The following is a 14,250-nucleotide window of genomic DNA, read 5'->3' as shown; positions in this document are numbered from 1 at the left end:
TATATATATATATACTTTCTTGTTTATTCATTATCTTTGAAAACTTAGAAAACAGCCGTCACAATCACACTCCTAAAGAAGCCTAATTGGTGAAATGCATCGGACATATATAATTGAAACGGTTAATCTCTTTTTTGTTAGAAGTGAACTGTACAGCTTGAATATCTAAACTCTGATACTAAAACAGAGTTTCAAATATACATATGTCTTTTGTAATTATGTATGATGTTTAAGAATATAAATACATATTTAACCTAGTGCCAACTTAATCCCCATCTCTATTCTACATGATCAAATACTCCAAATTATTACGGAGTGGCAACAAACAAACATCTTTCCAAATACTTATTACAAGAAATCAGAGATAGTATAAAACGCTGTTTTACTGTACATAAAATAAAACATCTTGTATCCCTAAGATTACATAATCTGAGTAAACATGTTACAGTTGTAGTAATATCAACAATATATACGATTAGTTGATGGTGTGCCCATGTAAGCAAGTACATAATGCCAACAATCATGAAATGTCTTGTATATATTGAATGGGTTAACATATGCAGCAGATTCTAAACCGAATCCAAAATAATTAAACGTAGTGAAAAACACATTAGAAACACTTTATAGTTCAAAGGCATAATGAACCTGCATTGGGAACAGGTTCATTATGACAGATCCATCCAGACTCTTGACCGGGAGGGACACTGTTTGTGGCTTTTTATGATACCATATTTCATGTGCATGGAGTTTGGATTTAATATTTCATCCAATTCATCTTTTTTTGATGGGTGCAATTTCTATTTTATACTCCTGTTAATCCTGTTGGACATTATTGAAACATCTACACCAATGAACTCATGTACGCTATTTTACCTCTCTCCTTCCTTTTATTAATGTTTAAAGCTGGGTATCAATGGGGAATTATCCTTTATTTGTGGTTTAATGAGAAACATAGTGCTGGACCTAATATATATAGTATATATCATATATATATATATATATATATATATATATAGCTGGATGTATAGTACCAGTCATCTTTCTACAGCGCTATGCTATATGTCAGAGCTATATTTGCATGTATGTATGTATGTATGTGTGTGTGTATGTGATCACTAGGAAACACATGGAGACATTTCAACCAAACTTGCTATGTTCCACCATCATTCGAAAATGCATGAACACATTTCAACCAAACTTGCTAGACATATGACTCAGACTCATGTGAGTGCACCGTTGATCTTTGTACAGCGCTGTGCTATATGTCAGAGCTATATTTGGTGATCACCAGGAAACACATTGAGACATTTCAACCAAACTTGCTATGTTCCACCATCACTTGGAAATGCATCAAGACATTTAAACCAAACATGCTAGACATATGACTCAGACTAATGTGAGTGCACCGCTGATCTTTTCACAGCACTGTGCTATATGTCAGAGTTATATTTGGATGTATGTATGTATTTGTTATATATATATAAATATATATATTGTGGGAATTAGCTGGACAAACGGAAGGCAACTAGCAGGACTGGATGCCAAATCAGGGTTTATTGCAAAACAAAAGAACAACAAAAACAATTGTCCCAACAGGGTGGCTTAACTTCAGCCAGTTAAAGCTCCAAGACATAAACACTTCTCTCCAGCTGTCCTGGGTGCTATAACAGTCCAGTTCCAACAAAAAGGCAAAAAATCAACTAGGTCACCTTGTCTGTAGAATCTTGTCTCTCTCTCTCTTTCTTTCTTTCTCAGGAACAATCTGTAGAGGAAGGTTCTCAAGCCCCCTCCAGTAGAGTCTTTTTCCTCTCCTTGCTGTCTGGCAGCCATTCCCTTTTACTCACCTGCACCTGGACTGTTCTCCAGCAGTGGGGAAAACCTGGGATGGCCTGCTAGAACAGCCACACTGAAATCCCTGGAATTTAGAGTATTGAGATCAGCAACCTGCATGGCACATATCTGCCCTCTAGTGCATTTCCTGCTGGTTGCCTACATACCCCCCCCCCCTCTGCCCAAGGCCAGGGGACTGGGCACTTGACCCTGACAGACAGTGAACCCTTGATAAGGTATCAGCATTGATATGATGCTTTCCTGCCCTGTGCTCTACCAGAAAATTAAAGTCCTGTAGCGCCAGGAACCACCTTGTCACCCTTGCATTGTTCCCTTTGTTTCAGCACATCCACTTTAAAGGGGCATGGTCCGATACCAACCAGAACTTTCTACCTGCCAAATAGTACCGTAGAACCACGTAGTACCCTACTCCACGATTGAGTAGTTTCTCTCACAGGAGGTGAGTTTTCTGCTCAAATATATAATGGGGTGTTCTTCCCCATTTACCTCCTCTGACATTACTGCCCCTAAACCAACCTCTGAGGCATCGGTCTGGACAATAAATTCTTTTGAGAAGTCTGGTGCTATCAGCACAGGCTGACTGCACAGGGTTTTTTTTAAGGTCCTGAATCTCTTTTTCTGCCTCCTGGGACCACTTGACCATTACTGACTTTCTCCCTTTTGTAAGGTCTGGTAATGGTACTGCAATGGAGGCAAAGTTTGGGACAAATCTGCGGTAATAGCCAACAATCCCCAAAAATGCCTTCACTTGTTTTTTTGTCAGAGGCTGTGGCCAGTTTTGAATTGCCTCCACTTTGTTTACCTGTGGTCTTATTGTGCCCTTACCTACAATATACCCCAGATACCAAGCCTCTCCCAACCCAATAGCGCACTTCTCAGGGTTAGCAGTAAAGCCCGCTTTCCTGAGAGAATCAAGTGTTGCCTGTACATTAGCTAGATGTTTTTCCCAGTCTGTGCTAAAGACCACAATATCGTCCAAGTATGCTGCTGCGTACCTTTTATGGGGCCTCAAGACCCTATCCATTGATCTCTGGAAAGTGGCAGGTGCCCCTTGTAACCCAAAGGGCATCCTTCTATATTGAAAGTGTCAATCTGGGGTGGAGTCAATCTGTCAATTGGTGTCAATCTGGGGTGGTGTCAATCTGGGGTTTTCTTTCGCCTCCTCTGATAGGAGAATCTGCCAGTATCCTTTGGTGAGGTCAAGTGTGGTAAAATACCTAGCTGGTCCCAACCTTTCGATTAACTCATCTACCCGAGGCATAGGATAGGAAGCGCATTTAGAGACTTCATTTAGTCGGCGGAAGTCATTGCAGAACCTCCAGGTCCCATTTGGCTTAGGTACTCAATACAATAGGGCTGGACCAGCCGCTTTTGGATTCCTCAATAACCTGCAGATCTAACATATGCTTTACCTCTTCAGAGACCGCTTGTCTCCGAGCCTCCGGGATTCTGTATGGTTTAATGTTTATCGTTACCTTGGGGTCAGTGACTATGTCATGCTGAATGACATCTGTAATGCCTGGCAGGGCCATAAAAATATCCCTGTTCCTTTGTAAAAACTCCTTGCTTTCTTGTTTTTGGGGTTTGGACAGGGTGTCACCTATTGCAACCTTTTCAATATCTGCATTGGAATTCCTTTAGGGTTTTGTGGTCGCAACTAGGGACTCTCTATCCTTCCAAGGTTTTATTAAATTCGCGTGATAGAGTTGGATGGGCTTTCTTTTCCCAGGCTGATGGATTTTATAATTTACTTCTCCAACCCTTTCTACCACTTCAAAAGGACCTTGCCACTTGGCCAGAAATTTGCTTTCTACCGTGGGAACCAGCACTAGTACCCGATCACCAGGGTTGAAATGCCTCACCCGGGCTGCTCTATTGTATACCCTGCTCTGGGACTCTTGGGCCTTTTGCATGTGTTCCCTCACGATGGGCATAACACTGCTGATGCAATCCTGCATTTGAGCCACGTGCTCTAACACACTTCTCTACGGGGTAGCCTCACTCTCCCATGTCTCCTTGGCAACATCCAGCAAACCCCTGGGATGTCTCCCATATAATAACTCAAATGGAGAAAAGCCAGTGGAAGACTGAGGGACCTCTCGGATGGAGAACATGAGATATGGCAACAGGCAATCCCAGTCCCTCCCATCCTTTTCTACCACCCTTCTCAACATCCCTTTTAAGGTTTTATTGAACCTCTCCACGAGGCCATCTGTTTGGGGATGATATACAGAGGTCCTTAGCTGCTTAATTTTCAGTAGTTTGCAGAGCTCATTTATAACTTTAGACATGAAAGGTGTACCCTGGTCAGTTAGTATTTTTTTTGGTAGCCCAGTTCGGGAAAATACATGAAGTAATTCCCGAGCAATGTATTTGGAGGCGGTATTCCGCAGCGGAAATGCTTCAGGATACCTGGTGCCATAATCTAGCACTACCAAAATATACTGGTGGCCTTGGGCAGACTTGACTAATGGCCCCACCAAATCCATAGCTATTCGGTTAAATGGAACCTCAATTATTGGTAGGGGAACCAAGGGGCTCCGAAAGTGACTCACAGGAGCAGTTACTTGGCAGGTTGGGCAGGACCTACAAAACTTTTCAATCTCTTGGTAACAACCCGGCCAATAGAACCTTTGCAGGATTCTTTCCTTTGTTTTGTCAGTCCCCAAATGACCCCCATGTAAATGAGTGTGAGCCAAATCAAGGACCATCCTTCTATAAGGTACGGGTACCACCAGTTGCTCCACAACTTCACCCCGCACCTTAGCAACACGATACAGTAGATTGCTTACAGCCAAGTGAGGAAACCTTTGATCTGCATTAGACTCCTGGGGTACTTCATTCAGTACAGTTACATTTTCCCATGCATGTTTCAGAGTGGGATCCTGTAACTGAGCGGTCCCGAAGTTCTCCCGTGACACTTCCAAGTCCGGGACATTCTGCTCAGGGTTAGACGCCTCACCCTCATCCCCAGCCAATACTGCAAGGGGAAAACTGTCCGATACATCCTTGGTCACCCCTACCGCATCTGTTTGGGCCTCCTCGCCTAATGGAACTGGGCTGAAAGAAGGTGACCCGGCAACAGGCATATCAATACAGTGGGGTTTAGACCAGAGTTCCCAGAATAAGGGAAAATCACATCCCATGATCAGTGGGTGTATTAAGTTTGGTACCACACCCACTTCATGTGTCACTGTCCCACAGCCAGTCTCTACAGTCACTTTGGCCAGCCGATAATGCTTGGTGTCCCCATGAATACAAACAACCCCCACTCGCGTTTCAGGGATTACCAGGTCATGAGGCATGGCAGAGCCTAAAAGGGTGACCCGGCTACCTGTGTCCAACGGGGCCACAACACTAACCCCGTTTACCTGGAGTTGATACTCCTGGGGACCTCGCTCCTGCAGGGGTGTAGCGTTGCAGATAGGATGATCAACCATAGAGAAACGGCGGGTGGCACTACACTCCATTGGCTCCTCCCCCTGGGGACAGTATGTTGCAATATGCCCCAGTTGCTGACACTTCCAGCAACGCCCCTCAGCTCAGCCTCTGAGTAGTGTATCAAAATGGGGGGTACTTTTCTTAGACCATGAAACCTCTTTCCCCTGGCGGGTCCACCCAGGCTTGGTCGGCTGGCTTGGTTCTCCTGGTCTGATGCAAAAATTGCTTTGGCGGGTGGCACTACACTCCATTGGCTCCTCCCCCTGGGGACAGTATGTTGCAATATGCCCCAGTTGCTGACACTTCCAGCAACGCCCCTCAGCTCAGCCTCTGAGTAGTGTATCAAAATGGGGGGTACTTTTCTTAGACCATGAAACCTCTTTCCCCTGGCGGGTCCACCCAGGCTTGGTCGGCTGGCTTGGTTCTCCTGGTCTGATGCAAAAATTGCTTTGGCGGGTGGCACTACACTCCATTGGCTCCTCCCTGGGGACAGTATGTTGCAATATGCCCCAGTTGCTGACACTTCCAGCAACGCCCCTCAGCTCAGCCTCTGAGTAGTGTATCAAAATGGGGGGTACTTTTCTTAGACCATGAAACCTCTTTCCCCTGGCGGGTCCACCCAGGCTTGGTCGGCTAGCTTGGTTCTCCTGGTCTGATGCAAAAATTGCTTTGGAGTTGGATCTCTGTAAACGAGCACCGGAGAACCCCATAAATGGCTGGGGTTTACTTTCAGGCCTCAGACAGGTCTTTGTAATTGTAAACCGCTCAACAAGTGCCACTAACTGATCCAGTGTTTTGGGGTCTCCTTGAGCAACCCATCGGTGAATGTCCGAAGGTCAATCAGGGTTTATTGCAAAACAAAAGAACAACAAAAACAATTGTCCCAACAGGGTGGCTTAACTTCAGCCAGTTAAAGCTCCAAGACATAAACACTTCTCACCAGCTGTCCTGGGTACTATAACAGTCCAGTTCCAACAAAAAGGCAAAAAATCAACTAGGTCACCTTGTCTGTAGAGTCTTGTTTCTCTCTCTCTCTTTCTCAGGAACAATGTGTAGAGGAAGGTTCTCAAGCCCCCTCCAGTAGAGTCTTTTTCCTCTCCTTGCTGTCTGGCAGCCATTCCCTTTTTACACCCTCTGGGAGCTACACCTGGACTCTTCTCCGTGGGGAAAACCCGGGATGGCCTGCTAGAACAGCCACACTGAAATCCCTGGAATTTAGAGTATTGAGATCAGCAACCTGCATGGCACATATCTGCCCTCTAGTACCTTTCCTGCTGGTTGCCTACAATATATATATATATATATAGAGAGAGAGAGAGAAATAGAGAGAGAGAGAGAGAAAGAGAGAGAGAGAGAGAGAGAGAAAAAGAGAGAGAGAGATGTGTGTATGTGATCACTAGGAAATGCATGGAGATATGTCAACCAAACTGCTAGACATATGACACTGCCGATCTTTGTACACCGCTGAGATATTTAAATGTATAATAATAGTGTGTGACTGTGGGTGGACATTAGAATGTCAGCTTCTCTGTACAGAGACTGATGGGTCTAGCTCAGTGTTTCATTGTGCAGCACTATGGTATTTGTCAAAGCTTTATAAATCTTTATATATAAAATTGTATGTATGTATGTATGTGTGTATGTATGTTTCACCATCACTCGGAAACTCATCGAGACGTTTACACCAAACTTGCTAGACTTATGACTCAGACTCATGTGAGTGCACCACTGATCTTTGTACAGCGCTGTGGTATATGTCAGAGTTAATTTGCATGTATGTATGTACGTATGTATTGCTCAGTGACAGTGGGCCTTTTGCTTATATTTTTACATACTTATTTTGCAGTCTTTTACAAATTTCTGCTGCCTGCCCTCTGGAACTGTGCCAGATGTCCGCGAATGCTGCGAGAGGAAGGCTGGCCTGTGTGTGGAGAAGAGTATAAAAAAAAATCTGGAATTTTCGAAAATCCGGCAAACCTCAGGTCCAGAGGTTGCTGGGTTTTTGACAACCTGAATAAAGTGCAGTCAGACTCTTTAGTGCCGCATGCATTTTTTTAACCCTTTCAAGGATGGTTTGATGGCTTTCACCCAAGGACACTCAGCAATGCTGCCTCAAGTTTCCTCTCTTCCAGAGCATGGATCTGTTGGTTATTTGCCTCAGACAGCAGTATTAACAGAAATTTTAGCCTCCTGGCTCTCTTTCTGACACTCTTCACAGCTGTTAGGCACACAGACCTTAACATTGGGAGACCTCCTGGGCTCTCCCAGCATACAGGCTACACCCAGCCTGTACACCTGAGCCACCTGGCCCCAGAGTGCAACTTCCCCCTTTTTCAAGGACAGATGTCTTTTTATTACAAATAGCCAGGTGGTCCATAGCCATTACTAATTCATGGCCTGGAAATGGGATGGAGTGCCTGGCCCACTCATACCTTCCAGGAAACTCTGGGCCTGGATTCCAAAAAAAAGCCATCAAAAACAATACAGTTACACACGGCTCTATCCAGGCTTTAAAATTCCCTTTCAAAAAGAATTTGAAATGGATGAAACCAAATAACCCCCGAATTTCACATATTTCATTATTCTTCAATATATATACATATACACACAGTGTTTATTCAGTGCCCTATAAAGCCTGAGCTCTTTAGTGTATATTGAGTTTTTCATGAAGTTAACCCTGACCTTTCCTTGCCTTTACTTTTCTAATAAATATTATAACATTCTTAGAATTCCAAAGCATGCTCTTCAGCTCTGTTTTTTTTTTATGAACAAGTGACTCATTTAGCTATCTGCCTTCTGAGAACTAGTGCTGGCATCCCTCCACCACAGAAGCTGTAGCTGTGATCCTTTCCATATAAGGCTAGAGGAAGGAAATATATTTAAAGTACGTATTAAAGTACGTACTGTATAGCAGTGGTGCTCAACTTTTTTTCATCTGGGGGCCGCTGTTGACATGGAGACAAAACTCACAGGCCACAATGCAAACAAACATTAAAGATGTATGTTTAAAACTAGAATAGTTTTAATTTAAATTAAAATTTTTCTAGCTACCATAACATACATGACAAATCCAGAATTTCTGTATTTACCATATGATGCTCATTTTTTTAATGCAACATTTTAGTAATGAAAGATACAAACCTAAAGCTATCATACAGAGCTGGCCAGTCATATATTGCTCCCTGCTCACCATTTCTGTACCAAAGAGCAGAAACTACTTTCTTTCAGTTATAGAGGGCTGCTAATCTTCTTTGTATCCCAAAATCTTTGCAATGGATACTTCCAGAGAAATGCAATTCATTTGACCGATAGCCAAGGGGTACATAGTTACATTGTAGGACAGGTTGAAAAAAAGACATAAGTCCATCAAATGCAACCACTAGGAATGTAAACATATTCTAGATATAAACCCTAAGGAAGGCAAAAAATCCCTGGTACAGTTTACTTCAACGGGAAAAAATTCCTTCCTGATTCCATAAGGCAATCAGATGTTCCCTGGATCACCGGTCTCTGTTATCTTTACTTTAAAGCCTTAATACCTAGTTATGTTCTGTGCTTCTGAAAAAGCATCCAGCTTTTTATTAAAACAAATCAATAGTAGTTGCTGAAACTACTTCCTGAGGGAGCCTTGTAAGGCCTGGTCAGTACCAGTATTTCCCAGATACCAGTCCCCCAATCTATCGCGGCAGTCTTCATCTATAGCAGCACCCGCTCAGCCTCGGGAGACTAGTTGCGTCTCCCAGCAATCAGTTACCCCCAGGACTTCGTGCGCAAGGGATGGTGTCTGGTGATAGGCCAGAAGCTGACCAGGAGAACACAAATACATAATTATCAGGAAATTCAGAAACAAGTTGAAGTCAAAACACAGGAAATCAGTCCACTAAGCGAGGTACAATGGGAAGGGCACAAGCAGAGTCGGGGTCACAAGCAAAGGTTGGTGCAGGAAGAGTTCAAACAGAATGTCAGGAACAGGCAAAGGTCAGTAACAAAAAAACACTCAAAATCACTCCAGCACAGGTAAGCCCAGCAGACGCTATAACAGGCACTGGTGACTGGAAGCAGAGAGGCTTTAAAGTCCCAGCAGTGGATAGCAGGACTGAGTCAGGAGCTGATCAACCTCTAGAATCCTCTTCAGCTGTGCGCAGCACAACAATGGATGCTAGGGATGTCAAAAATACATCAGGTTGCAAAACTAAAGGGAAGCAGAGGCTGCTGCTATCTTAGTTCTCCTAGCTGCTGCAAATGACATTGCTGGACAAAACAAACAGGGTTTTATACTGCAATGGTACACAGCATTGAGTCACCGGACAGAGCGTTTCCTAATAAGCCTATTCCACATTTTCCCAGACCTTACAGTGAAGAATCCCTTCCTTATCCTCTGCTTTTCCTCCAGACCCAACAAGTGCCATCTTGTTTTTTGAAATGATCCCAAAGTGAATAATTGGGAAGAGGGTTCTCTATTTGGACCATTTAAATATTTATACAGGGTGATCATATCCCCCTTAAACGTCTCTTCTCAAGGGGAAATAGATTCAGTTCAGCTAATTTCTCCTCATGGCTGAGTTCCTCCATTCCTTTTATTAGTTTAGTTTCCCTTCTCAGCACTCTCTCCAATTCCACAATGTCCCTTTTGCGAATTGGACATGTTCTTACTACTACATCTATAGGTCCCTATATCTCCCCGGTCCTGAGAAATGAGGTTTCACAGACGATAAGTGGCCAGATATATGTGACAGGATAGCATGGAATGATTGATATAGCTTTTCCTATCTTGTGATGGCACAGCAGCAAAACATTTTTTAGATGGAGTTAGCCACAAGTGTGGGAATTATGTGGGATTTATCCCACATTTAAAAATACATATAGCAGACATTTATATGCGACAGGGCACCATGGTATGGTAGGAGTGATACAATTTTAGTTAGGGGGTAGCAAAAAGAGTCCCCACTTATACTACATTTTACTTTCTCTACTGTTAAAGAGAAGTTGAGATTCACAAAAGGTAAGTGGCCAGATATGTGTGACAGGGTAGGACAGTATGACATGTATAATATTTCTTATCTTGTGATGGCACCAAAGTGATGAATTTATGGGGGGAGTTAGCCATAAGAGTCCTTCACTTGCAGTTACATTTCCCTTTTCTTACAGAGAAATTGGGTTCATAGAGTGTAAGGAGATAGCTATGTATGACAGGGTAGCATATGTATAACATTTTAATGGGGAGGGGGGGGGGGACTACACAAACATCATCAGATAAGGTGGGATGAGGATTGTCTGTTTCTATGCCATGTTTTTTCCATGGACCAAGAAGCATCTCAATTTTATTGCCTTCTAACCACCAGCCAGAAAAAAATCTGTTGGCCAATCATCTGAGCAGATCCTTTCCTGATCAAAAGTGATCTGTGAACAGATTATATCCTTTTCAATTGTTCAAGTTGATAAACCTGATGGCAGCTCCAGCAAAAGTGCCAGAATTCTTCTAGAGCTTCAAGTGCCACAATACCCTGGTCCACAACCCTTCCACAAAGAATAGGGATTTTGTGTTACATTTTAGCAATCAATGGTGGTTCTTTCTTTAAATCTTTTTTTTTTTTTGCCAAGACCTTCTCCAGATTAGATGGCAACATCATATCCTTTACCACCTGGGACTGAATACCTACTTGTTGAAAGGCAGAGACTCCTATCATCTGGCTTTTCTCTGGGATGGTGGATATGTTACTCAAAGCTTGCAAACATCTATAAAGAGATTCCACAATATATAAAAAAGGTCAAAGTGTCAGCCCTTTCAGCCCTCACAACAAGAGCCTCTTTCCCTCCATTCAAGGTATGCTCAATAGGAAAACTGACTTGTAAAAAAGGTTTTTTAACCACTGTTACCTTCACAGGAAGGGTATCAGAGCTTTGCACCATCTTGGCAAAGAGCCATATTGCACCTATCTTCATGAAAAAATACTATTACATCCATCACATCATAAGGGGCTTGGTTCGGTTGCTGGAAGTCAAGACACATTTAAATAGGGAAGTGGGCTTCATGTACAAAGGTTTCTACTGAAGTTTTGAGACTTCCATTGGGCAAGCGGCTCTTTCTAAAGATTAGATTAATTTAAAATGTGTTCTGTCACAAGGAGTGCCTGGAATATAGAAAATTGTATTAATTTTTTATGCCTGTAATTTTCCTTTCCTGGCCACACCTCCTGACAACAAATTTTGCTTGCTTGTCCTGTAACAAGCTTGTTAAAGAACACCTGCAGGTGAGAGAAAGGTTATTTTTATAACTTAGGGAGACGATGCTATGGGGGTCGAGGAGAGGTGCTGACCCAGTTGTGTGCTATCAGGAGCAGTAGCCGGGAAAGGAAAATTACGTGTATGTATGAAAACAATTTTCCGTAGTTTAATTTCAATGCCTTTTAAAACAATGATTTGTTCTGCCACCTAGTGTCCAATTGTCAAAAGCGCACAGAAGTCACAATAGTAAATGCTATATATTTAAATAGAATTTACAATGGAATAATTTATAAATATACTTATATATATATATATAATTTATCTTATTATAATTCAAATAGAGAAGAAAGTGATGTATTTTCTAAATTACTAACTTTTTTCCCTACTTTCTCTGATATTGTATGAATTTATTAGGACCTAAATTTATTTGCCTGTAGACCCATCTTACCATCAGAAGGGAGAAACACAGGAAGTTGAGGCAGAGTAGTTTAGCAGGAGTAAGGCAGAAAATAAGTCAAAGTTTATAATAGGCTGGGGTCAGGGCAGGCAACAATCACAGGCAAAAGTCGAGCTCAAACTGAGGTCAAAATCCAAAAAAGCAGAACGTAGAACATTCTGTCAGAATAACAGAAATATGCTGAGAATTCAGAAAATGGAGTCTGGAACTAGGGTGGTATAAATAGGGCTTGCAGCCAATTGGAAGTAAGTAGGAGTTAAACAAAAACACAGGTAGTAGTGTTTGAAATATTTGATTGCTGTGTATTTCTAAAATGTGAATGTGTGTTTCTAAAATAAATGTATTTTACCTTTATGGGTTTTAAGTACTTTCTATCAGCCTTTAAAAAAATGTCTTTTCTTTTCTAACTCTTTTTAAATAGCATTTTTCCGTTCTATCAGTGTACCTTATAGGGGAGCAGTTAGGTGTTCACAGGAGTGATATAAGTTCTAGGTAAACTCACCCTTGAGCTTACTTACATTTGACTTGTGAACTTGTGAAGTGAATGTTAAAAAACACATGAGTTGAAAACTAAAGGAGCTGAAGCTTTAAATAGTCCAAAGTAGCCTTTTAAACTCCCTGAATGTAATTCAATATTTCAGAGGAGAGGGAGAGCAGGCTTTTTTGGCAGGGTAATTTAAAATGTATACATTTTATTTTTAACCAAGACTTTTTTTTTTTTTACCCAAACATAACATAGATCTATTATGCTAATTTATACACTAGACATAGTTTTCCTATGATCATTAGTATGTCAAAAGCCCCATGTTAAAGTAGCACATGGGGTTTATTTAGTATTATTCAAAGTTTCCTTGTCTCTTTTTACCCAATGCGTTTCACCCTGGGGCTTCTACAGGGGTTGTTTGAGACCAGAACTGTATTGTAACAGAGTAAGTAGTTGTATTACATCATAAAATTAATTCAATAATAATATACAATAAAATATGATATAAAGAATAACATATAAACGTATTAACATCATTGTAACATATTAACATATAAACGTATTAACATCAGTGTTAATTCAAAAAAGAACATATAGGAAATAACATTTTTTAAAAGAGGTATGTTTGCTACTTACCTAATTTCCATGTAACTAGATTAATTGAAAGGAAATAGGTAAGGCGAAGAGTAAACTGGGTGTTCAGTTGAAAATAAACTTGAGTGAATAAGGGTATAAAGAATCTAAATGCAAAAACCAATACAGGTTAGGAATCCGAGTATAACCTGAGAAAATTTCTATGATTGAAGGAAATTCGACTATAGTATAACACTTACTTTAAAAATGGTTGCTGCCTATAGATGACACTGCTGGTTTTGATGTTAATAAGGTAGATTGCAGTTACATTTCTTACTTAACTTATAAGATATTACTGGTAGGGTAAGAAGCGGTCTGTTAATATTAAAGTGAAATTGTCAATATCCCAGAGTGGGGAGCCGGATAATAAATATATAAATATCCTTCAATGTATGTTGAAATCAAATTAGTTATGCCAAGTCTGATAATGGGTGAGACCTACATTTTAGCATATGAACTGTCATATGAGTTTAGAGAATATTTTCCTCTAAGAGGTTTTTGGATGTCTAGAAAAAGTGTAACACAATTATAAAATTCATTATTATAGTAGAAATCATGTTGATTTCATCATTTTACCTAATATGTATTCATGAAAAGGGATACAAAAACATATATCTCTAAGGGTTAATAGAGATGTATGAACTGGTTTATACCAAATAGAGACTTACCTTAAATGTTCTAGATAAATGATTACCCAGAGGACAATGTTGTCTCAAATGATGCCCAAGAGCTGTAATTTAAGCATGTAAGGGTTTATTTAAGTTTCTATCCTTCAGTTCAAAGGAGTAATGTCATCTACAAAAGAAAAGTTTACTTACTACTGCTATTGGTGTGTAGTGTTGACGAGCAGAGTGTCAACAGCCAGCCACAAAGAGCTGGTCCTGCCAGCACTCTGCTCTTATATGGTAAATGCAGAATGAGGAACACGTGTTCATGGTGAATTGCGCATGCACGGTTGTTCAATTGATGATACATAGTAACAGGGCTTTTGCCCTTACTACGGTGGTTTAGAATGTATGAACTATGCATGCGTCGTATGTCACATATGTGACATACGACGCATACATAGTTCATACATTCTAAACCATATGCATGGGTATGCCTTTTGAGGGCTGAAGAGCAATAACTTCTGCCCTTACAGGAGAGATATAGGTTCATC

General features: G+C 41.2%; 1 long non-coding RNA gene across 1 annotated transcript in view; it reads right to left on the bottom strand.

Moving 5' to 3' along the window:
• LOC140342182 (uncharacterized) overlaps positions 1-13,948 on the bottom strand; it is a 74,180-nt gene extending 60,232 nt beyond the window's left edge. The window contains exons 1-2 of the long non-coding RNA XR_011923007.1: positions 13,910-13,948; positions 13,760-13,821 (exon numbers count right to left, since the gene is read on the bottom strand). This is a non-coding gene — a long non-coding RNA (uncharacterized lncRNA). The remainder of the gene's footprint in view (positions 1-13,759; positions 13,822-13,909) is intronic.
• Between the last annotated feature and the right edge of the window lie 302 nt (positions 13,949-14,250).

The sequence above is a fragment of the Pyxicephalus adspersus genome, chromosome 12, assembly GCF_032062135.1.
Source record: "Pyxicephalus adspersus chromosome 12, UCB_Pads_2.0, whole genome shotgun sequence".
Taxonomy (NCBI): domain Eukaryota; kingdom Metazoa; phylum Chordata; class Amphibia; order Anura; family Pyxicephalidae; genus Pyxicephalus; species Pyxicephalus adspersus.
Note: the sequence above shows the minus strand (reverse complement) of the source record. Positions and strands in the feature narration are given on the sequence as shown.